Here is a 26,877-nt window from a genome sequence, read left to right as displayed (position 1 = left end):
TCTTGCCGCACACCAAATACTGTAGCATGTTGCAACTATCACCACAACCATGGAATGCACAATACACGCTTTGCAACTCACTTGTGGTGCTGTAGCATGTCGACAAGGTGCTCCACACCCGTTCTCCAAAGATCACCACCCTGTGCCTTATGAACTGTCAAACCTGCATTGCTCCAGTCGGTGTGCTCCTTGCACACAATTCCCACACCGTAATGCAACCATGCTTGTCAGCATGCCACCAACTGCCACTATGCACATACACACCACTGGCACTAGCACTCCTAACCAACCTCCACACTGCAATGGACATGCACAGCGTTACATGCAACAGTTACCATAATGTATAAACATTACACTGTCTCCGGCACCCCTACGCGCTTTCATTCACATACTATTGCTTTACCCACTTCCACTCAGAAAGTATTATGTCACTGCCAACTTAACCACAAAATGTTTACAACATTGCCCATACTGCAAGCATTGTGCACACAGCACACTGTCCAAGCACATATAAGCTGCCCTCAACCATACCCTCTACCATACTGACAGCATGAAAACACTGCACACAGTGCCTACACTGCGTGACTTTTCACTGCAGCATCTCCAACCACAGCGCACCACCATGGAGCTATACAGCAGCAAATTGCAACAGTTACCATAATGTACAAACAAAGCACTCTCTCCTGCACCCCTGTGCACTTTCAATCACATACTATGGGCATACCCACTTCCATTCACAAAATATTGTGCCACTGCCAACCTACCCGTATTCTATTTGCAACACTGGCCTATAACCTCTGCAATGTGCTCCACAACCATTCCTTACATGTCACTACCCTCTAACTGATGCACAGTCAGAAATGCATTACTGCCATCGATGTCCTCAAGGCCTAGGCTCTTGAGTGCATGGCCTGCGGCCTACGGCCATGCACCCAATAGTCTAGGCCTTGAACACACCCACAGCAACGTAATGCCACCATGCATGTCACCATGTCAGCAACTACGAAAACCACATACCCACCACTGCCACCAGCACTCTTACACCCAACCTATGCGCCACCATGGAGCTATGCAGCAACAAATTGCAACAGTTAACATAACACCCATGTGGGCAGGTAACATTATGCACAAACATAACATACGTAGGTAGCAGCACTTCACCCCAACTCCCCTACACCATAAAACACTCATTCACCAAAACAGGTCGCAATTAGCAGAATCCACAAACATACCAAAGCCTCCACCACCTCTACCCATAGCCATTCATAAAGTATTGTGTCACTAACCACAACATTTTCACAACATTGGGCCTACTTCAACAAAACTGCACACAGCATAGGCCTTGAACACACCCACAGCAATGTAATGCCACCATGCATGTCATCATGTCACCAACTACGACCATCCACATACACACCACTGCCACCAGCACTCCTACCCAACCTGCGCACCATCATGGAGCTATGCAGCAACACATTGCAACTGTTAACATAATGTATAAACAAAACACTCTCTCCTGCACCCCTGTGCACTTTCATTCACATACTATGGGCGTACCCACTTCCATTCACAAAGTACTGTGCCGCTGCCAACCTACCCACATTCTGTTCGCAACACTGGCCCTACTGCAATCAATCTGCACACACCACACTATGCAAGCACCACCCTCTACCGGATGCAGAGTCAAACACACGTTCCTGGGCTGGGTATGTTGCAGCCCTACGCTCTTGAGTGCATGCCCTACAGCCTACGGCCTGTGACCTTCGGCCATGCACCCAATAGTCTAATCCTTCCACAGACCCACCGCACCTTCATTCACCCATACATGCCACCATGTGCCCAACTACCGCATTCCATCCGCAGCCACAGCCACCCGCGCCCCATCCAACCTATGTCATGTGCAATTCACTCCCCTTCTGCAATTGACCTGCCACCACTCACCACAAAAAGAGGTTGCTGCAAACGGGTTGCGACAGAAGCTATGTGTTGCCTTTTTAAACATTTACTGTGTACCCATATTGAACCCGCGCCTTTGCCCATTGCGCCCTATATCTTGCCTTTTTAAACATTCATTGAGTACCTATTTGGAAACCTGTACCTTTGCCTTGCATGACCCAAATGCGGCTTCTGATAACATATACTGTGCGCATATGTTGACTGCTTAAATTGCCCCAGCCTTCACCCACAATCCCAATGCTGACCCTGTGATTGCATATATCACCACTGGACCAATGCTGCTCCAAGGTTCACTCTATGACTGCATGCACCCCATGTATCCCCGCCCTAACTCGTGCTTGCTATTTAGGCTATGCTCATGCTGTCTGCACCATTAGATGCTAGATAGGCATTCCACTCTCACCACATGCACACGCTCCGGCACCCTGTATAGGAAGGATCACATCCACTTATTCTGCCACCACTACCTAGAGCCTAACCTCCCATGATGGCCACCCTAAGAGGCGCCACATTGACCATGGCAACGCTCCTCCCCTTACTCCACAATATCTCATCTCAGAACACTACCATCATGACCACTCCACTTTACCCAGAACCATTATCCCCAGTGGAGTGGATAAACAAATTTGCCTGCCCGCCCAGACCCCTCACACCATGCCCCACATTTCTCAGAAACATACGACTAGGCTCTCGCCTCTCTCTACCTACTATCACCACACTGAATGCAGCCCCTCCCTTCAAACTCAGGAACGCTAGACTGCACTGCACTAGCCACCGCACCTGTACTAGCCACAAACACGTTAGAACAATCACCAACCAGACCAAGAACCATATGCAGCAGATTACGCATATCGATTCCACAGCCAAACAAATCCTCACAACACCCCACACACCGCCACCCACGATAGTCAACCCTACCTCCACTCCCATCAAAGGCGCTCTCATCAATGCCCGCTCCTTGTTAGCTCACGTCACTGACATTGCAGACATTATCTCTGCTAACCACCTCGACTTCATCTCCATCACTGAGACGTGGCTCCATTTAGCAGCTGGTCCCACTCTAGCATTAGCCATCCCGGATAACTACAACATCATCCATGCTGACAGAAAAAACAGAACAGGAGGAGGTGTAGCAATTATTGCTAAATCCATCCTAAATATCAGAGAAGTAACTAACACAACCTTACCCTCAGCCGAACTCCTATCCATCAAACTCCCATTATCGGACACCCAAACCATCCTCCTACACATTATATACAGACCTCCAGATCTCCTATCCACTTTTGAAGAAGACATCTCTCTCCTACTCACCACTAATTCTAAACCCAATTCACAAATCATCATTATGGGTGACTTCAACCTGGGACTCAATGACCCTAACGACAATCACGCCACCTCTCTCAATGACACCATTATTCACTTAGGCCTCACTCAACACATCAACAAACCAACACATACAAAAGGAAGATCCCTAGACTGGCTGGCAGATGCCAACTGTAACCTCTCACTGACAGACATCAAACCTTGTGCTTGGACCGACCATCACCTTAGCACCTTCTCTCTACTTAGAACCGCACCTAAAACAACACCGCCTTCTAGAACACCACAAATAATATCTAGAAACAATTGCAACATCACTATAGAAAACCTGAGGCCACTTCTCATGCCCATTACTAAAGCCAACCTACCCTCTGAGAATGACAACCCGTCCACCCTGGTAGATCTCTACAACAACACTTTGGAACTAGCCTTCAACCAGATAGCTCCACTCAAACAAAGAAAAGCCAAACCCATTGCCCACACCAACAAATGGTTCTCAGCAGAGCTCAAGGCTCTCCGCAACATCAAAAGAGCCGCGGAAACCAGTTGGAGAAAAGCCCCATCCATCTCTACAAAAGACAAATTCGCTACAGCTGCCTCCTCCTACAAATCTGCTATCCTAAACGCCAAAAAAGAGACCTATAACATGAGAATACACAACGCCAAATCTGGCACCAAAGAGTTATTCTCTATACTAAGAGAACTTGAATCACCACTGCCACCTACTGAGGATTGCACTAAAGACAAGGCTTGGTGTAATAATATCCAACTAGCCCTATCCAACAAAATTGCCCTCTTACAGGCTAAGATAGAAGCTAAAAAAGCCAACCTCATCGCCAAAGAGAACCTTAATAACAAAAAAGACCCCACCTCTCCCAACTGCCCCCTCTTCCACTTCTCTCCTGTCACTGAGGAAAAGTAGTTAAGATAATCGCCAGCCTTAAACCGTCCAATTGCAAAGGTGACCTATGCCCCGCTTCCGTCATCAAAGACGGAGTTAAAGATCTAGCTCCTCTCATCACCGCACTGATCAATTCCTCCTTCAAGAACTCAGTGGTCCCCAACAACCCCAACGAAGCTTGGGTCCTCCCCCTTCTCAAAAATCCCAACCTAGACCCCAACGCCCCCACGAATTATAGACCCATCACCATAGTCCCTTTCCTACTCAAAATACTAGACAGAGTAGCCTACCTCCAAATACAACAACATTTGGAAGACAATAGGCCTGCGACAATCCGGCTTTAGACCCAGGCACGGGATCGAAACCGCCCTTCTGGATCTAAAAATCCAAATGGATAAAGCCAAAGACAAGGGTAATCTGGCCATCTTGCTCCTGTTGGATCTCTCCGCTGCCTTTGATCTGGTTGACCACCAGATCCTTACACAACACCTCTCTACGGCTCCTGCATTCTCTCAGAATGCCACCAATTGGTTTCAGTAATTTCTGTCAGACAGGTCAACTAGGGTCTTCGCCCCCTCAGCGGCTGCTGACCCTATCCCGATCCAATGTGGAGTTCCCCAAGGGTCCTGCATATCCCCCACACTCTAAAACATCTTCACTAAGCTTCTCTTCGACCGTCTTGACGATCTCGGTGTCAGCTACACTAATTATGCAGACGACACCCAGGTCCTCATCACACTCACTAGCTGCTATGAAGAAGGTGTTGCAAAGCTTAACGGAATCTATCTAGAAATTCAAGCCTGTATGGCTACACACAGTCTCTGCCTCAATGACGATAAGACGGAACTGCTTATCGTAGGCTCCCAGGCCCGCCTCAACAAACTGGCCTATAGGTACCAATCTTTCACCATTGATGGCAACATCATAAAAGTCTCCAAAGAGGTCAAAACACTAAGTGTATACCTCGACTCCACCCTTTCACTAAAAAAACCAAATAAATGCCACCATCTCATCCACCACTTATACCAACAAACAGATCAATGCCTGTAGACCTTTTTTATCCACCTCCAGCTGCCTCACCTTATCCAGAGCGCTGATATTGTCCACATTAAATACCTGTAACACACTTTTTCTGGGCACCACCACTAAAAATCTGAACAGACTCCAGATTCTCCAAAACAATGCCTTAAGATGTGCCCTTAACCTACCGTGCAAGGCTCACATTTCCACAGCCAGCAAAGAAGTCCACTGGGTCCCTATTCGAGACAGAATTAAGCTAAGAACACTGGTAATCACGCACAAGTGCCTGTCATTGACTGCCCCATGCTACCTATCTGACAAATTCTCTAGACACAGCATTACTAGACCCACTAGAACTCTCTACTTGTACCAACTAAAGGTTCCCAAATTCAATCTAAAAACAGCAGGAGGATCCAGCTTCCCAGTTCTTGCAGCTCAATACTGTAACACACTCCCTCTCACAATCAGAGCGGAAGCCTCCTTCTGGCCCTACAGAGCCATGGTAAAATCCTGGCTTTCTGTCTAATCACTCTGTTATGCACCTACACACTGCCCAGGTCTCCTCATTACACCAAGTTCTCCCGTATGTCTTAACTATTTCCTGTAACGGACCACCATGTAACCCGGTCCTTCACTATCTATTATATTTATCTTATGCCATGACTGTATATTTTCATTGAATGTTTGTACCTTTTTGCTTTGCGTAACGATATGTAACTATGTTGTCCTCATGATCATGCTCGCAGCTACCTGAGGGTTCGGACGCGCTCTATAAACAAACTAAACTAAACTATGCGGCCGTTACGATAGCTGCCCCCAATCACCACACAAAGTACTCATCTACATATGTCACATGAACCACTTCTCACTCCCCCACTCGTTCCCTCCCTTATTGCCGCCAACAAATTGCGTACGGTACATTTTCCAGACCCTTCCGCCGCCGCACTATCCTCCGATACACCATGGCGGCTTTCCCAAAAATGTTTGCCGCACAACACGCTTCCCTCTAGTCAACCACCAGCCACGTCCAAACTTCTCCGACAGCACGCCGTACCGTGAGCCAATGACACTTCTGTCCGCGGACCCAGATATCACTAATTATTTGGGATGTGCATTTCAGTATTTTGCAAAAGAATTACTGGTCAGATTTCCACCAAACACCCAAAAGCACACTTTCTGACCCAAGCCCCCGCGCCTGCTGCAAATTTGGTGAACATCTGTTCAGCCGTTCGGCCTATAGCCGTGCGCAAAGTTTTTCCCCATTCAGTCTATGGGGAAAAAATGTTTTAGGACCCCCCCAAAAACTTTGCCCCCCACACGAAACCTCGCCCAACTTGGCGAAAAAATTCAGCGCTTACCATATACTTTTTTTGCAAAGTTTGGTGAGGATTCGTCCAGGGGGAGCGAAGTTATAAGCCGCCGAAAAAGTGCTCTTCCTATGAGTTTAGCAACTTAACTATAACTACACGGCTGCTACCCGGGCCGTGTAATATATATATATATATATATATATAAAAAAACACATGTGTATAGAGGGTTGTAACACTACAAAAAACCCCCTACCAAACATGCCAAAAGTATTCCCAGCACTCAAGACCAAAACACCTTCTTACAAAAATATTTCGTTTTTATTAATTATAAAAACAAATAACCAACTGTGCAAATATGCAGTAAAGGGTAGGTGTAAATAAAAAACCTCCCCATGGCATACAGGTTAAACAACACTCACCCCCCAGGGTGGAAAATCGCCACGCGTTCCGCCTGGATATACCAAGCTTCCTCAGGCTGATCAAACTCCAAATCCGTGTAAAACTCAAGGAAAGCAACTCGAGCGAGGGGCTCCTCCCCCTTCTCATTATTTCCGATCACATGATCGCTTCGTGCCGCATTGTAAAATACATAAAGCGGGCCGCCATTGTTAAATGACTAAATAGTCATTGTGTTACTTCTGAATACAATGCGCTGGTTATGAAGTAAATGCCATTTTAATATGAGAATGAGTGTGGAAAGAGCTCCTCGCTACACATTGCATCTCCCTGATTAAAAACATTAATTTCTTAACACATTAGCTCGTGTTTAACTGCGCTAGTGCGCCTTTTTCTGACATGGGTAAACCTTATCAACCTTGACAAGAGTTTACCCATTACGTCCCTGGGTTTGTAGTGTGTTGTTTTAAAAGCCAAAAACGGCTCGCCACCAAATTCATAAAAACCAAAGCTCTCCACTTCAGATGTGGGACATAGTGCCCTCTAGTGGAGAAAAGCTATATCTATTTTAGTTTGATCTAATGTATAAAGCTTTCACATACTCAGGATAATTTCCACTGTCATTACATTTGTCTAAGAAATGCATATTCATTTGGATATTCAGTCTGGTTAAAGATAAAAGAACATGTGTTACCACTCAATTGTGATTATTCAACATGACTCATCCATATTGGAGGGAACAATATTCAATTGTTAATATTATACAGCTAACCACAGTATGTATGCAAAAACTGTTCAAAGTGCAAGTGCTTCTAGTGTTCACACCTCAACAATATCTTGGGCAAAAAAGTGTATATATACTAGTATGTTAAATCCTAAGTTGTAATTTAATACTTCTCAACTATAGTCTTATGCTGCACATGGAAATAAGTGATTCCTTCTTACTAACAGTGGCAGCATTGTAGAAGTTCCCCAAAATTACCAACTGGAGTTCTGCTATTACATGCACTAATATATACATTGATCCATTCTATTGTAGAAATACATACATCTCTGGGTCAATATTGAGTCCATTAGGTCTTAAAGTGTCAAATTTACAAATTAGAGATGCCTCTAATTGCCTGAGTTTCAGTTCTCGGTTACCTAATCTCTTATGTTGTGGGACATGGATCCTCCAACATTATAGAGCCATTAAGAATGGAGACATAACTAACCCTTTAACAGGTCACTTTATAGGGAAACATGGAGGTAATGTGGAGGAAATGTCATTTGTTGGTCTTGCCCATGTCCCACAACATAAGAGATTAGGTAACCGAGAACTGAAACTCAGGCAATTAGAGGCATCTCTAATTTGTAAATTTGACACTTTAAGACCTAATGGACTCAATATTGACCCAGAGATGTATGTATTTCTACAATAGAATGGATCAATGTATATATTAGTGCATGTAATAGCAGAACTCCAGTTGGTAATTTTGGGGAATTTCTACAATGCTGCCACTGTTAGTAAGAAGGAATCACTTATTTCCATGTGCAGCATAAGACTATAGTTGAGAAGTATTAAATTACAACTTAGGATTTAACATACTAGTATATATACACTTTTTTGCCCAAGATATTGTTGAGGTGTGAACACTAGAAGCACTTGCACTTTGAACAGTTTTTGCATACATACTGTGGTTAGCTGTATAATATTAACAATTGAATATTGTTCCCTCCAATATGGATGAGTCATGTTGAATAATCACAATTGAGTGGTAACACATGTTCTTTTATCTTTAACCAGACTGAATATCCAAATGAATATGCATTTCTTAGACAAATGTAATGACAGTGGAAATTATCCTGAGTATGTGAAAGCTTTATACATTAGATCAAACTAAAATAGATATAGCTTTTCTCCACTAGAGGGCACTATGTCCCACATCTGAAGTGGAGAGCTTTGGTTTTTATGAATTTGGTGGCGAGCCGTTTTTGGCTTTTAAAACAACACACTACAAACCCAGGGACGTAATGGGTAAACTCTTGTCAAGGTTGATAAGGTTTACCCATGTCAGAAAAAGGCGCACTAGCGCAGTTAAACACGAGCTAATGTGTTAAGAAATTAATGTTTTTAATCAGGGAGATGCAATGTGTAGCGAGGAGCTCTTTCCACACTCATTCTCATATTAAAATGGCATTTACTTCATAACCAGCGCGTTGTATTCAGAAGTAACACAATGACTATTTAGTCATTTAACAATGGCGGCCCGCTTTATGTATTTTACAATGCGGCACGAAGCGATCATGTGATCGGAAATAATGAGAAGGGGGAGGAGCCCCTCGCTCGAGTTGCTTTCCTTGAGTTTTAAATGGGATGTGTTTACACGGATTTGGAGTTTGATCAGCCTGAGGAAGCTTGGTATATCCAGGTGGAACGCGTGGCGATTTTCCACCCTGGGGGGTGAGTGTTGTTTAACCTGTATGCCATGGGGAGGTTTTTTATTTACACCTACCCTTTACTGCATATTTGCACAGTTGGTTATTTGTTTTTATAATTAATAAAAACGAAATATTTTTGTAAGAAGGTGTTTTGGTCTTGAGTGCTGGGAATACTTTTGGCATGTTTGGTAGGGTTTTTTTTGTAGTGTTACAACCCTCTATACACATGTGTTTTTTTATACAGTAAGGAGCTTGGCCATAGCTTCCTTTTCATAGCACCAGCTACAAGTTAGGCAGTGCACTAGAATTGGCTACTCTGTTTTTACATATATATATATATATATATATATATATATATATATATATATATATATATATATATGTTTTTTTTTATTGACATTTAGCAGAAATTCATCTACTTTTTTCAATTTATAAAGAGACATTTACATATGACATAATAATTACAGTAACAACTGGCGAACGTAGAGAGAAAAAAAAAAGCAACAAACGAAAAAGGGACCTTTTAAACAATTGTAAGTCTATCATGATATCAATCAGTTGCATTAATGCTAGGTTACAGAAGGGAAAACAGCTAAAATATTTTGTACAACTTAATATTCATGACAATATACATAAATATTGTATGAAAACAGGCCTAAATGACACAAAGTTTAGTAAAAACGTAACATTTACATGTTAGCCAATTTCATTATCATGAAACAAAGTAGTAAAAAAATTTGCCAAGGCTATGTTTAAACTTGTCTTGGCAGAATTAAGAAGATACGCCCATGTAAGTTCAGGCTGAACATTTGCAACTGAGGACATATGCTTCACAAACAGTTTATTTCTCAAAGGAGTCAGCGATATACACTCTGTAGTTAGATGTTCTAGTGTTTCTTTTTGTGCCAAATCACAGCAAAATCTACAGAAATTCGCTAACCCATCGATTTGTTTTCATTGAGTTTAGACATCTCGAGTATGCCAAAGATTAAAACGCATTTTTACCACGGCCATGCGACTTTGTGGGGCAGGTGTTCTGAGTTTGCTTATACTGCATGCTTAAAGAGCAAGTTAGAATCCAGTCTTGGAGGAAGATTTTCTTTTTTGCTCTTACTGGATTAAATATTAGCACTAGCAAATCCACGTCTGCCATTACTAGGACTTGGTAAACATATCTAGTCCATTTCTGAATAAAAACATGATCTGACGTGAATAAGTAAGACGCTAAGATTGCGAGAATTGATTGTTCATTAGTATTAACAAGACATTTACGCAAAAGGGCACATAATTGCCAATGATATTTTGCATTTAGGGAAACCAGACCTAGCTCATATCGCAAACAGACTCTGGGGGTAGATTGTGGTACTTTGAGAATCTGTCTCCAAAATGTAGCCTCCAATTTGTTCAAGAAGTTGGGGGACGTTATTATTCTTGATTCTAATCCATATAACAGCACAGGGGAGACTTTCCGTTGCCAAAATACAAGTGCAGGATTGATGGTAAATTTACCATACTTGTATAGTATTATCTTTGTTTGAGATATAGTGCATGTTAGCTTATCTTGTAACACATTTGAATGTACTGAAGCAGAATTATTACCTTCGAATGGTAGGCCCAGATAACTATAGTAAGGCACAATATCTAAAATGATATCTTTTACTCTCCATACAAATTGATTTCTACGTGTAAGTCTAGGAGTGTATGCTACAATTTGTGACTTTTTGACATTCATTGATAATTCATTTTCGTCAAAATAGATGGTTATAGCAGATAGTAGCTTTTGTAATCCTGTAGGAGTTTTAGATATGAGAACAAGATCATCGGCATACCATAGTGCCTGTATTGGAATCCTATTTAATTTAGGTGAATCTGACGCAATATTATTAAAGATGTTTCTGGCGTCATGAATAAAAAAATTAAATAGGGCCGAGGCCAAAATATAACCCTGCTTCAGGCCTCTTGCAGTTTGTATCACGGCAGACAGCAAGCCCCTGAAGGTCAGACGAACCTGAATAGAAGTTGAGGAGTGCAACAAGTAAATAATGTCAATCCGATCTTGTGGACACTGAGCTTTAACCAATTTCTCAATCAACTTCACCCTTGAAACAGAGTCAAATGCTGCGTTTAAGGTAATAAACGCAAAGAACAGAGACGTGTTAGTATTTTTTGCTTGTTCTTTCAGAGCATTGATTACCATTAAGTTGATTGAAGTCCCGAGTCCTGAGACAAACCCTGTTTGGTATCGATCCCACACATTATATGACTGTGACCAGTTGTTGAAGTCTCTTAGTACTAGGCGGTTAAGAATTTTGCCAGGAGAATCTAGGAGAGCTATTGGTTGATAATTAGATGGAATGCCACGATCAGCTTTTTTAAAGATTGGTACTATGATCGATGTGCGCCATGAGTCTGGAATTTTCTTAGTATGAATGATGCGTTGAAAAATATTATTAAGGATGGTAGCCCAGTGTTTGGGATATTGTTTTAACATTTCATTATTGATTCCGTCCGGTCCAGCTGCTCTTGAAGAGGAAGATTTTGCTATTAGTTCTTCAATAAGCACTTCGGAGAATTCTAAGTTCCATGAGGATTCAGGTTGAATTTCATAATGATAAGAGTCAAAAGACTTATCCATATATAAAGTTGTAAAATGAGCAATCCATTCGAACTCCGAAACTCTGTTTGCTTGTGAAACAAATATATATATATATATATATATATATGCAAAATACCAAGCAACAGTAAGAATGTATAGCTAGCCTGCTGCACCAGAATATGCTAGTCTAGCCACTCACTACCACTTATCATGCTTGCTCTTTAAAGATGTGTTTTATTTTTATTGTGACATTGGTTAATACAAGTAAATACTGAACAAATAAAATGATCTAAATTCAAATGCAGGCTTGCTCCCTTTATCATAGATGTCCAGTAAAAAATGCCTTGCCACAGTAAGACATTAGAGCTAGACTGCTTGAACCAAAATATGCCAGTCCAGCCACTTAATAACTCTTATCATGCTTGCTTTCTCATTGATGTCCATTAAAAAAATGTAACACCGTACTATTCCTTCCCATTCCTGGCAAAATCAGCACCCCCAAACCCAGCACAAACACACACACACATTTACACAACATTTACTCACTCATTCACACAGAGCATTCACTTGCTCATTCACACATGCACCCATAAAACATACGCTCACTAATTTGCAAGTGCACCTAGCCACCTATACATCATACACTCACTCATTCATGCACACATATCATACATTAAAATTAATCTCACTTTCATCCCCAGTCTAGACTATGTTGCTCACCATCGGCGCCTCCCATGAAAGCCTTTCCGGCTCCTGTGCAATACTAACAGGAACCAGGAAGTAAAGAGTGCTTCCTGGTTCATGCACATGTGTGCAGGAGTTGGAGCTCCTGTCTGAATATGAGCGGCGGTGCAGCAGCTCCCTCTAAGGACATTCAGAGATGCAGTTTTCCAGCCTGAATTCTGAAAGGGCCATGCAAGGCTAGGGATGGAAAAGGCCTTTGGCCTTGCATGGTCCACAGGACATGCGCACTGGGGAACAGCAAGCAAGCAGCTGAGGGAGCACCCATTGTTTATACTGGGCTGATGTGTCTCCCCCATAATGTGCAGCGATACTGGAGGGTTGGTGCCCCATCACCTATTATGGATGAGCCACTCCTGTATGCCAGAGTAGAGTGTGGGGATGGTAGTCATGCTGTGTTAACTCAGTATGTAAAGGCGTGCCGAAGAACTGGGTTATGTGCTGCCCTCTCCTCTGAATGGAGGGTCATGAATATTCAGACCGAAGTCTTTACGTGGTGTTGGCGGTAGTGGAGAAAGCAGAGGGAAAGGATTGTGGTTTGTTCAAGCGGAAGTGCAGTGCTTAGGGTGAATAAAGACACCCGTGAATGTGTTTTGAAAATGTTAACGCTGATGCTAACAGTTCTCTTTCTCGTTATACAAGAAAGAACTTGACTTGAAGTTTGTGGCAGACACTGGCTCCCACTGGGGCACATGGAGTGGCAGTGCGCTGATTCCTTGGAGCTATTTCCCACCTGGAGTAGACATGATGAACTCCTATGCAATCCATGGATCTGGGATAGGAAGAGTGTATGAGTCGCTGTACCCCATCCCACCCGAAGAGATTCAGGACAGTCAAGGACCTAACTTGTGAGTATACAGACATGTCCAAATAGGTCTTTATCCTTCCTTATAAGCCAGGATGTTCTGCCAGTTTTCTTTGGGGACAGATGTTAATACAAAAAATACTCAAACTAATAAATAATTGTGACACATTGATATCCTTATCCAACAAAAACGGCCAGCTAAGAAAAGACAGTAAACATGCTGAAGGGGCCAAGGCATGGCAATACAATGTGCGTAACAGAAGCCGACAATCTCCCTAAGCCTCTAGAAAGAACCATTTCCTGGGGCGGGTGAAGTGGGCTGCTGCCCGGGCTCAGAGCCTAAGGATCTTGAGGGACAGGGTGGGGTGTGCAAAGGAGCCCACACAGACAGCTGCCTCCGAGCATCCCCTCTGTTGAAATGTTAGCCATTCATTTGATCCAAATAAAAGGAATGTATATTCCTTATGCCTTTATCTGCTACTTGCAGCCTCTGTGATGTTCTGGAGGCATCCCTCTGCCCCCCACCAGCTTATCACTCTTTGTGTTGACAGAGGATTTAAAGTGGGGGGGCTATTCATAAGTGAAGGCCCATTTAACAAGCCATTGCTTTTACACAGTATGTTCTTTACATTTCCGTGATAAGAACCGCACTTGGGGCATTTTTATTCTGAATTCCAGCAAAAAGCATCAGTTAGCTGCCCAAATCTATGCATTCTTTCAAGGGAATTAATGTGTCACACAGAATTTTTTTTAAAACTATGTTATTTATTTTAATGTTTTTATTTGACACAGCAAAATGTTTTCTTTTGTATTATATTATGTTTTAGTCACATATGGTGCACGCCTGGGAAGGTTTTTGATTTTATTTATTTGAATTTTTGTTTAACGCTGGCTCTACACAGAGGTTCTCGGAGAACCTTACATGGTTCAAATATTGAAAAGGTGGGAGTTGAAAAAAGAAGTTACAAAATGTTTTCCGGAAAGAATAGGAATATTAGGATACACACGTGATAGCAGTGGAGAAGGGAAGGGTTATGGGTGGGGAAACAGGTATGTTTTGATGCTCTTTCTGAAAGTGGTGATGCAGGATGCAGTGCAGCTTATGTGGAGAAGTGTGGCGTTCCATGCCCTGGGTGCCCAGTGAGTAAATGCTTGTTTTTGTGTGCATATGAGTTTGCAGAGTGGAATGTGTAGAAGGTGTTGGGTGGCTTGTCTGGTGTTTGTGTGGGTGATCGGTTTGAGTTTGTCATGAAGGTAAGATGGAGTTTTGAGGTAGATGGCTTTGAATACAATGCAGAGTCCTCTGAAGGCAATTATCTGGGAAATGGGGAGCAAGTGGAGTTGGGCAATAGTGGGAGTGATGTGTGAATGTTTGGGTGGGTGGAGGATGAGTCTGGCTGCTGCGTTTTGTATGGCATGCAGGGGGCAAGGGTGGTGTTGGGGAGTCCAGTGAGGAGAACATTTCCATAGTTCAGCTTAGAGAGAACCAGTGCTTGGACTGCAGTGCGGAAGTCATCAGGAGAAAGGATATATTTGATTTTTCGCAGGAGGTGTAGCTGTAGATTGCATGTTTTGGTGACAGAAGCTATGTAGTGTGTGAAGGAATGGGGAGGTCAATGGTTAAGCCAAGGGATTTAACCAGTGTGGAGAGGGATATGTGTGGGTTTTCTGTGGTGAGTTCTTGGATCCAGGGGGAGAAGTTAGGGTTGTGCCTTGAGGGGTAGATGAGGCATCCAGTTGGTGATGGTGGAAAGCCAGGTTTTAAGGGTTTGGAATTGTGAAAGGGATGACATTTGTAAGTATATTTGTGTGCCATCTGCGTATTGGTGGAAATGTACGTTGTGTTTGCTACGGGTCTGTCCAAGAGATTAAACATATAGGTTGAAGAGGAGTGGAGATAGGTGGGCCTTGTGGGACCCCATACTTAACACGGGTGGACCAGTCGAGTATGACACCAGAGAGCTTCATCCAGTGGGCTAGGATGTCTAGTAGAATTCTGTGGTCGATGGTGCCGAAGGTTCCAGAGGTCGAGGACTACGAGTAGTGCTTTGTGTCCCTTGTCTGTGATGCTGTGGAGGTCATCGAGAATGTGAAGAGTAGCAGTCTCAGTGCTGTGTCCAGAACGAAAGTCAGATTGGAAGGGGGTGAGTGATAGTTTGTGGTTATGTATTGTTGCAGTTGGGTCGTTATAAAGGATTCCATGATTCTGGCGATGTATGGTAGGATAGTAATGGGGCGGTAGTTTTCAGGGAGGGTGGGGTCGAGAGATAGTTTTTTGAGAAGGGGTGAGATTTGGGTCATTTTGTGTGCAGTGGGGATAGTACCATGTGAAAGACAGGAGCTGAGGTTGAGCCAGTGGGGAGCAAGGGTGGTGATGCAATTGGATGCAGCTTGAGGTGGGCATGCTGGTTTAGTGAGGGACTTGATTGTGTCTTTATATATGATGGCGATGCCACAAACTTGTTTGTGTGGGCGGTCTCTGTTGTGGATGAAATAGTGTGGGGGAAGCATGTCAGGGATGTTAGGTGTATAGTGGAGCTTGAGCCGTGTTTCTGTAAGGAAGAGGTATTCTGGGGAGTGTGTGCGAAGGAGTTCATTGATTTCATGTGTGTGAGCAGGTGCAGAATGGCCGTTGAGAAGAATGCAGGTGTATGTGATTAGCTGTTTTAATTAAGTGTTGTGTTGAAGTTTAATTTGAATATTGTTTGTGTGATGTATGTGAGGCATTTCTGTGTCAACCTGTGGCAAACAGGGGCTAACAGGTGATGCAGAATGAAATAGAGAAGGATATAGCAGACACTCTTAGTTCTGTCTTCCCTTTGCTCTGCACCATGGGCGAATGGATGCTCAAAGAACTGTACTTATATACCCAAAGTAACCTGGAAGTAACATTGTCAGACTTCAATGTGGGCAGTTCCTAGATCGATCCTGGATGCTTCTTGTGGGTCCCCTCACCTCTGCAGGCAGCCTCAGGCAGATGGAAAAGAGTGCTTCTGGTGGTGTTGGGGTAAGCTCTGTGTTGCTCCCAGCCCAGTTGAAGCCCCTTTTGCAGGAGGAAAGACTTTCCAAAGATGTCAGTTAACTGTCAATTTCTTGCCCAAGTAGTCCAGTGGGTGCTTTTGGACACAGACTGAATGGATCCGCTTAGCATCAAAGCTCTTCATTTTCTTCACAAGCCAACCACTGACTAGCACACCACGGATGACTCCTCACTGTGACTTGGTGCCCTGATTAGGACAGCAGGGTTCACTGTATGTCACCATGCATACAGTAGTCCATTGCAAATCAATGCAGTGATATGCATCCAGCAATGATTTGTGTACCCGAATCAACACAGTTTGTTAAGGAGTCTATCTATGGGCCTCAATATAAGTTTGGTGGTATCCTTGTCTGTAAAACCAGCAGGCTGCCGCCAAACTTACAATTTTTTCCCGCGCCTGCAAATGAGCAATTACCCAGTCATTATGGCCCTGCCGGACCCGCTAATTGCCCATTCGCTGGTGCCAGAATGGAATGCTCCCCATTCCTATTTGAGCCCCATAGGGCTCAATGGGAATGGGGAGGTCGGATGCACCGGCACCATTCAGGATGGTGCCGGTGCATCCGACATGCTGTGCTCGCGGGTGCCACTCTTCCCACCAGGTCCGACCTGGTGTGCAGAAAGGCACCCGCGAGCACAACTCGTAGTTTGCCGTTCCGGGAACTACGGTACCCGCAAGCTTACTGATACCCTAGTTCCCGGACCAGCAAACATGCAATGAGGCCCTATGGGCTACTCTATGTAACAGCATATATGACCTTGTTTTTGTCAGGCTACACTGAGTGCTTACTGACGTTTCTGATGTCCATACAATAGCACACTGGCATTTTGTGTATGTGGCTCTGACGAATGTGCCGTGTATACTACTGTGCTCACACCTAAATACATAAAGCAATCAAAGAAGTTTCCTCAAATATTACATCCACTAGGTCATACACCCTTTCTACACTGCCACATCATGATTTTCACCAGCTGCAGGCCAGAACAAATAAGAGATGCTAGTGCCAGCAGTGTTAGATAAAGCATGGGCCTGCACTCATTTTGAAGAAATAACTCCTCAGACATGAGCAATGGCAAGGAGGCAATGGCTGAGGAACTGTGGACCCTTTACCAGGTATCAGAAGCCAGTTTTGTTTAAAACACTGCATCAGCTTATTATTGGTCAGGGTAAAGTTTGTAAGAGGTACAATCCTTTCTTTAATTTTTTCTTTGTTTATTAGGTGTCTCTTCTAGGGTATCCTTTCTTCTGTATAGATATTGTTTCTCAAAGATGTTTCTGTATTGGGGACCGGGCATGCTCACACTGAGATACTGGGCCTCATTACGAGGTAGGAGGTAGCCATGTCGCTATTAGCGCCATGGCTACCCCCTTACCGCATTCCGGATCCGTGTTCCCGGAATAGGGACTTACCGGGTCATTCCGACCTTGGAGGACCCGGTAAGTCCCCATTCCGAGAACCATTCCCCATTCCCATTCGAGCCCCCATAGGGCTCAATGGGAATGGGGATGGAGCTAATAACGGGCCTGCTATTAGTGGGCCGTTATTAGCTCTGAAGTCCCTTAACGGGTCCCTTCCATAACGCCTGGCAAATCCAGGCATTGAGGAAGGGCCCCGCTAAGGGACCTCGGAATAGGGTGGTAAGGGATTACCGGCACCGGTGTCCTTACCGGTGCCGGTAATCCCTTAGCGCCCACCTCATAATGAGACCCACTGTTTAAAATTCTCCAGAACCAAGAAAACCCTTGTATCCCAGTTTAGTGGCTGATGTTGCAGCTACTCTATCCTCAAAAAGATGTCCAAGTCAGTATGTCTGATTCATGGTTACAAACATTTTAATTTTAGGGTGTGTGCTGTGAATAATGATGTGAGTGCCATGCCATTTGTCTGTTATGTATTTCGTGATACATACATACAACCCTTTTATCACAGAATTGTTTATCAACTATAAAGATTGCTTGCCATTTTTATATTCCCGAAATTCTCTGTGATCTAATGCAAAGCAGACAGAAACATTCATTGGTGCTATTGAGTACAACAGGATTGCACCAGACTGTCCACCATTGAATGACAGCCTTGCATCAGAAAATCATTCATATGGTTAGTTTAGTGTTGTCCCTTGTGAAATACATGCAAGGTGTTACAAACAGTATGCCTGCAACACACGGTCAGCGGACAGTGGGCCATCAGACCCTGGAAAGCTGGTCACACCACAGTGTGCCAGTACGGACAGTTTCAAATTGCATTCAGGCAAGGCCATCCCTAAGAGCAGGTGACAGAAGAACCATTTACTTGGGCAGCAACAGCTGTGTTTTCCCATTAGAAGAATGATGAGAAATAGTGTACTCTAAATGCACATTGAACTATAAGGACAGCCATTTCTATTAATGGATAGCAATGCCTTTCAATGGACAATGACTGACCAGAGTTGGAACCTTTCTCAGCTCAGAACTCGGAAACTCCTCAGAGCCACCAAGCCTCCTCAGACCCCACCTTTACCCTATATTTTCTTGCTTGTCAGCTCAGATATGGAACCCTCATTTTGCATACCATTCTTCCTACTACCTGTACTTTACATTGAGTTGCTTTCCAGAATCTCTGGCACCTGGAGGAGGAGGATGTCCATCTTCTTACCTGATGCTGCCCTGGAGGTGCACCTGACATGTGTGGATATTTTCATTAATTCACCTTATTTTATTATAAATCATTGTGCAACTCTTTCACCAATGCCCAAGCTGACATACGTTTAATGGCAGTGCCACAGTTTTTCACCAGCTTCCAAGACATATACTTTGTGTCTACAATGTATAGTTGTTGCACCCTCTCCCAGGGTTGGGTAGTTAGTACATCCTTCCTGAACCCTCCCTGCACCTGTACTTGCCATGTTTCCAGACCCTTAAAAAGCAGATCCATGCCCTTGTTTGACAGGCCTATCCCGCCCCCTCCATCAGGAGCCTGTTGCAGAGTCACCCTGTGTTTTCCAGACCTTCCAGGGAGCCTGTTCCTGCATCATATTGTTCTAACCTGCACCGAGACTTGATTGCTGTTTTGGGGACTCCACTGATGGGCTGTGTCCCCTGCTGAGCCACAGCTTAGACTATGTGACAACTGATCCAGTAAAACCCAAGAACCAGAGAGGAGGGAGGTAGAAGATTGGTGACACAGCATTTTTTCATGTCTGTCATGTGAACTTGAACCCTCTAGCCCCAGTAACTGCAAGGAGAAGGATGGTTGCCATGGCTGCACTTAGCCGCACCTTTCTGCCTACAGTGTCTGAAGACTAGAGGAGAAAGAAAGGCTCTCCCAATTGCTGGAGGCCTGGTAAGGTAACGGTGAAAGCATGGAAAAAATCCAATAATGCTGGTCACCAACAGCACGCCAGAGAATTTACAATACATGTTCATAACACCTGTTCTGACAATCTATGCCAGTATTGCCATGGTAGAACCCACAATGTATGTCGGAATTGCCAATGTGAAGCACATTTTTATGATGTCTATGCAAACAATAAATTGCAGCAATATTGACCTTGAAAAATTATTTCATCATGCGTGTGCTCACAATAAATATCACCACTCCACCATCTAGAATCTTGAGCAAATAACAATCCAACTGTAGTCGGCTATCTACAACAATGAAAACCAATCCATGTTTATAATATAGTTGGGAGGGTGGTGCATTCTAGTGTTTCCTTTATAATAATGTCTTGTTAAAGAAAGCGAAAATCACACATGTCTTTATTAACTCTTCTAAGTTCTCTACACGGGTTTCAAGATGTGGAAGGTTATGTTACTGTCATGCTTACCCTAAAAGGATCAAAGCAGTCTCCACATGGAGAACCGCATGGCTCAGTCTTCGACATATGTCGAAAAATCATAGTAGAAATAATGTAAGGCTGTCAACCTTCCACTACGCATCACATGATTAGATTCAGCCGTTCATCCGCAAAACCAATTCCCCCTCCTAGGCACGCCACCCCTTGCCTGTGAAAGGCTAGGAAAGGTTAATGCCAACCACTATGACCACCTTTATCAAGGTACCCTCTCTCCAGGAAGTATGATACGAGCGGCCTAGAAAAAAAAGAAGGAATATCCCTTTGTTGGAAAACAAAGAAAACAGCCAAAATGTATCAGGCAGACAAACCAACCAATTCTTCATGAGTAACTGAAGAGTTTAACCCCTTAACTGCCAGGCTATTATGCAAGTCTATGCAAAAAGGACGAGTATACTCGTCAAAAATCAAACACTGGACAGCTGTCGAAGCCAGGACAAGAGCGTGTTTTGCCACAGGTTTAAGAGCCCCAGCAGGCATCGAGGCACAGGCTTTTCTGATCTCGAACCTAAGGTCTAGTTAATATCTATTTACTAGAGTAGAACTATCTCCTTTTTAAACTGTACTCCCCCCAATTCCACCGAGGGTTGTGTGCAATCTGTCTAACCAGCCCCACCCCTCCTTGCGCTGCTTTTAGGTCACACCGCATTCCCTGCCACATTTTGTATTCGAGTTTTTCATTGAGAAGGCCACCATGTCATCGCCGATTCTCAAAGCAGTCCAGGACCGCAGGCCCGGCAGACCCAAGGGATTTAAACCACACAAATATTCAGGGCAATACAATAGAACACAATAGAATACACCATCACTTACAAAGGTAATTCGAGGTCAGTGGCTACACTAGCAATTGAGATAGGGTTCCGCCACACTTCTGTGAACCCTCTGCATAGGGCACTCATGTTAATCCTCACAATTTGATGGATGTCAATGTTAGCTGGGTTGTTCTGGTTCTCCTTTGGAAGTGGTCTGCTGGGCCTCCACAATGGTGTTAATCTGGAGCTCCACCCCTCAAGGTTGAGGGAGTCTTAGAGGCCCTGCAACCCTGCCTTTGCCCTCCAAAAGGCACGCAGAGCACACTCCCAGGGCCACGTTTCTCGAACGAGTGCTATTTTTTAATACAAAAATGTCCACTGGCCACTAGGATTGTGTCATTTCTCAGGGAAATAGGCCATCCCCAGTTCCGGATGCCCATATGCAAGGCCAGGGTACACTTTTTCTTTTTCTGAGATGCCAGCCGTGGCCTTATGGCCCTTCCTGGCATATCAACATGCAGCACATGCAGTGCACACGAGACAATGTGCCATTTAGTCTGTGGCTGGACTCATCATAATCTTCCCTTGTGAGGCAGCACTATGTTCAAGTTTGGGGCAGAGCTTAGTGTGAACGGACTTAAGCAAACAGAGTGCAACGGCCTCCATGTATAATCAGACTTCCAAAAATGTGTGTCACACAATATCCTTGGCTAGGACCTTTCCCTATTAAAAATAATTGGTCAGAGAGGAGGAAAGAGCAGCTCCGGTTTAAGAGCTTTAAGTGTGGTAAGAAATTGTGAGGGGGCCTCATTTGGAGAGCGGCTTGCAGGATGGGCGTGGCTTAAGACTTCATGGGCGTGGCCTAAAGATGAACATGTAAAAAATGGCCTGTCCTACATAACTAAGTGCCTATGCAGCACAGTCTGCTTGCTACATTCCTTGAAGTATAACAAATCAAAGCTCAAGGTCATTATTTATTGGACCCTCAACAAAAGGGTAGGTGTTGAGGGACATTAGCAGGTTGATTAGCATCCCAGTACATAGGTCGGGCAAGCCAACCCTTCAAAGCCACTACATTGGGGCAGCCGCGCACCAGGAGCAGCTGGCATACCAATGAGGGCCCAGCTGTGCAGGTCAAGGCATGAATCAATATGTTTGTTGCTGCTGCATCATACTGTTTTGGATTGTATAGAAGTATTAGGCATTTTCAAGGCACTGCTGTTAGGTGCCCAGGTACTTGCACCATTTTGCAGCTGCTACTATTGATGGCCAGTAAATACCACTACGGCAGTGCCTGGCAAAGTGCATTCACATGCTGATTCAAAAGCCAAGACTAGTGACATTGCCAATACTTGTTCTTTATGTACCCTGCTCTACCATTGATGGGCCCGGCCCGCCTAAGGTACTTCTTGTATGCCTTCCCTACCTTGTACCCAGGGGAGTTGCTAGGTCTGGAAAAGACCCGGGGCTAAGCTGATGTTGGAACTGTTGGGACTGGGGGCTAGCTAGTCTTTTGGCTGTAGCTCCTGAGATTCTATCCGGGGCTCCAACCAAAGGATCAGGGGCTATAGCCCCCTTAGCCCCCCCCCCCGAGCAACGCCCCTGCTTGTACCTCAGAATACGTTCCATTGTGTCCATGGTGATTCGCAAAGCACAACCAGAGACTACAACTTTAAACCTGCGACTTTCAGTAGCTTTTTGTTTGCACATGCAAAGTCCTCTCATACATGTTACTACTGTCTGCCTTATTTTCTGGTTTATATCCTTTGAAAAAGGATGAAAATAAATAGAAATAAAAGAAACTTAAGTACACATTTTTAAGAGATGGGATCCCTAGTGGGTATTTTTTTAACAGCAACGTTAATATAGTCCCACAGGTCTTTTATACAGCAGCCCTCGTGACAAAATACGTGTCTTGCTTACATTTGTTTGACACAATATGAACTTGACAAAACATATAATTTCCCAAAAGTATACCTCTATTCTGGAAGCCACAATCTTCTTGTGGTGTTTTCCCGAACAGCACTCACCACGGATGCCTTACCCTGATTAAAATTGTAACACAACAGAAATCACATACTCCTGAAGTTTGCTCCAAACAAATTAGAGAGACTCAAGTCTGCGTCTGTGTGTGCTGCATCAAGGCACTTTACCTGCTCTGATGAAGAGAACGTGGCCAGTTCAGTTGCGGGTCACAAAATCATACAAACCGGAGAGAAACAAACTTTGGAGAGGACTTGGGAAAGTCTGTGGATGTTGCCACTGGCAACCCATCAAAAGCTGTTGGCTCATGGCTCCCAGCAGCACCGACTGCAGCTTAACCCAACAGAAACGACGCTGGGCATTCATGGAGCTGGTGGAAGGCACCGTCCATGAAATATCACGTTTGGGCACATGTGGGTCCAGACAGTGAACCTGCATCCCTAAATGTTTGCATTTTAGTCACGGAAGATCTTGATCGCAGAGTTAATAAAACATCCAGGCTTTATGGCTCTTGGTCCAAAGCCGTGCTTCACCAACACTGTGAAATTGGACAGGCCAGAGAGATGCATAGAATGTTAACATGAACATGACCATAAGGATGTTGGGCTAGCTCAAAACGACATCAGAGTCACCTGCATCAAAAACGGCAGACAACCCGTGAAGCACAAGATAGTGGCGTGGCCCGGACCCAGGACTGTGGAACCCACTCAGGCTGAGTGATGGACGTCCCTGGTCTAGTAGAAAAAACAGCCCATCTTGATAGCGACCTTCAGTGCTGTGCGCGAGCAAATGGCATGAATGAGCTGATGCTTCCAATTCGTAATTGGCTTTTTTGTTTTGTTACAACAAAACATGTGTGAAAATTTAGAGAATGGATAACAACTTAAAAATCACCTCATTACTGCAAGTCGGTATTCATTTTGTGGGAAAAACCCAAACGACTTCTTTTCAGCGTATATCAGTGCTGGTTGGTCATATTTTGCATTCATCATTTTGTGTTAATGATGTGAGGGCTGACCCGGCTGAGGCACAGCAATGGTACTGAACAATGATAAGAGGCTGACTGTTGTGTACTGCGTACACCAAGTACGCATGCGCGGGCAGCCACGGGGCTCGCGCATGCGCATTAAGTTAATAAAGGCGGTGCCCGGCAGTTGGCGCCGGAGACCGCAGCCATCACACGTCTCCGGCGTGTCGTCCTTGCATGCATGAGTGCGTGTGATTGTGTGCGTGTGTAACGGCTGGAGGCCGACTCCAGCACATACAAAATTGGCGACGAGGCGGGATCGGAGCTGTTCTTCCCGTTTCCGACGACACCGGCGAAACCAAGCACAACTCTGCAGTCGCGGACCCGCTCTAACAGCTGGCAGCCATTTTGAGTGCTCACTCACGACGACACACGCAGTGGTTGCGGCCCGTTCTGGGTGCTCGTGCGCCATCTGCCAGCTGCAAGCAGTTGCAGTAATTTTTGGACACTTCACAGCCCAGCTGAACCAGGGCTGTGACATCAAAAGAAAAAAAAAAAAAAAAAGAGGCAGAAGAGCCAACAGGTAAACTCTGCCACAGTTGGGAGTTGGATCATCCGTCAGCCTGCCAAGATAATACAGTGAGTACCTATCGTGATGGGTGAAGAAACCGATGATGAGGGCGCCATTGCCCCAATACCACGCAGAGTGCGCACCACTTTGGCTCCCATGCCCGAATTTGATACTACGGGGCCCCCATCTAAACTTGGCCCAAAATGGCTCACGTGGGTCAAAAGACTGGAAATGATGTTCAGAGCCTCAGGGGAGACTGAAGACGAAGCAAAGATCGCCATCATGATGTACTCTGCAGGCACCGAAGTCCAGAAAATATATGACTCCCTTGACATTCCTGTGGCAACGTATGACGCTGTCAAGCAAGCACTTCGGGATCACTTCCTACCATTGGCCAATGTTGACTTCGACAGGTTTGTCATGGGGGCAGAAAAACAACAAAGCGAAGAGTCACTGGACCAGTTTTGTGCCCGTTTGAGACACCTAGCGAGCTCCTGCAGGTGGGTCAACGAAGAGGAAATGGTCCGCAACCAACTGCTGCAAGGTTGCTGCTCAGGAAAACTGAGGAGACAAGTCCTGAGGGAACCAGGGCTGACCCTCTGGCAAATCCTGGACATGGGAAGAGCGTATGAGCTGGCGGAGGCCAGAGGATCGAAAATGGACGCGGCCACACATTCCAAGTATGAGGAGGAGGCTCTAGCAGTCGGACGGTTCACACCTGGGAAGGCCAGATGGACACCGAAGAAGGGTGAAGGACCCACGATTTCAGGTACACCTCAGTCGTGCTCCTACTGTGGATATGACCTCCCACACAGGGGCGAATGCTCAGCCAAATCACGAACATGCGGCAGGTGTGGGATACCGGGGCATTACGCAAGGATGTGTAGGGCCGCCATGCCCGTAGCAGCAAGCAGAGGACCAGAGAGGGCCGGTAGAGGAGGCGCTCGCACGGCAAGGGGCATATCCTCCCTTGAACAGGATGTGCATGACCTAAACATTGCCGAAGAAGAGGAAGAAGAGGAGGAAGAAGTTTTCTTCATTTCCAGCATCGCAAATGTCCCCGGCACCAGACGAAGGCCCATATGTACTGTGGACATTGGAGAGATTCCCACCCCAGTCCTCATTTACACGGGAGCTTCAGTCTGTGTACTGGCGGACAGACATTACAACGCACTGGCAGGCCAACCCACCCTGTCGCCCTCCAAAGCCCAGATATATGCTTTTGGTGAAGATACCCCGCTACCCATCCAAGGGGTATTTGTAGCCCCAGTGACCCATGGCCAAAACAGCATCAAAGCGAGGTTTTTTGTAACCAACGTCAGTCCGCACTCTCTTTTAAGCTGCGCAGCATCTGAAGCACTCGACCTGGTTCATTTCACGTTTGCTGTGTATCACACAGATCTGGACAGCCTGCTGACACGCTTTAAGAAGCTCTTCAGGGGCATAGGGAAACTGAAGGCGGAGCCAATAAGGTTCCACATTGACGAGTCAGTCAGACCAACAGCGCTGAAACATCGTCGCATACCGTTTCATCTGAGGGCTCAGGTGGAAAAGGAGCTACAAGACCTGGTGGAACGAGATATCATTGAAAAGGTGGAAGGGCCCACCCCGTGGGTCTCTCCCATTGTAGTGGCTCCAAAGCCCAAACAGCCTGGGGCTGTACGCATTTGTGTGGACATGAGACTTCCAAATCTAGCCATAAAAAGAGAACGTCATCTTACTCCCACTCTAGACGACATCGTTGGTGAACTTCAGGGTGCGAAATTCTTTTCGAAACTAGACCTGAGAGCGGGTTATCACCAGTTGGAGCTCCACCCAGAGTCTAGATATATTACAACCTTTACTACACACGAAGGACTGTACCAATATAAAAGGCTCAGTTTTGGAATTTCCTCGGCGGCAGAAGTCTTCCAAAATGCCATCAGGGGGGCTCTGTCCGGACTAAAAGGAGTAATAAACATGTCAGACGACATCCTAGTCTTTGCCAAATCTGAAGCGGAGCACATCAAGCGCCAGGAAAACACTTTTCAAAGGCTCCACAACCTTGGCTTGACGCTGCACCAAGAAAAGTGCGAATTCCTGAAGGACAGCCTGGAATTTTTTGGATTTGTCTTCCATGCGGGAGGCATATCCCCTGACCCTGAGAAGGTGAAAGACATTCGAGAAGCGTCACCTCCCACATCCCCGGCAGAAGTCCGCAGTTTCTTAGGGATGGTGAACTATTGTGGGCGGTTTATTCGAGACTTAGCATCTCTCTCCGAACCCCT

Source organism: Ambystoma mexicanum, chromosome 6q (assembly GCF_040938575.1).
Source record: "Ambystoma mexicanum isolate Mex_15411 chromosome 6q, UKY_AmexF1_1, whole genome shotgun sequence".
NCBI classification, from domain to species: domain Eukaryota; kingdom Metazoa; phylum Chordata; class Amphibia; order Caudata; family Ambystomatidae; genus Ambystoma; species Ambystoma mexicanum.
Note: the sequence above shows the minus strand (reverse complement) of the source record.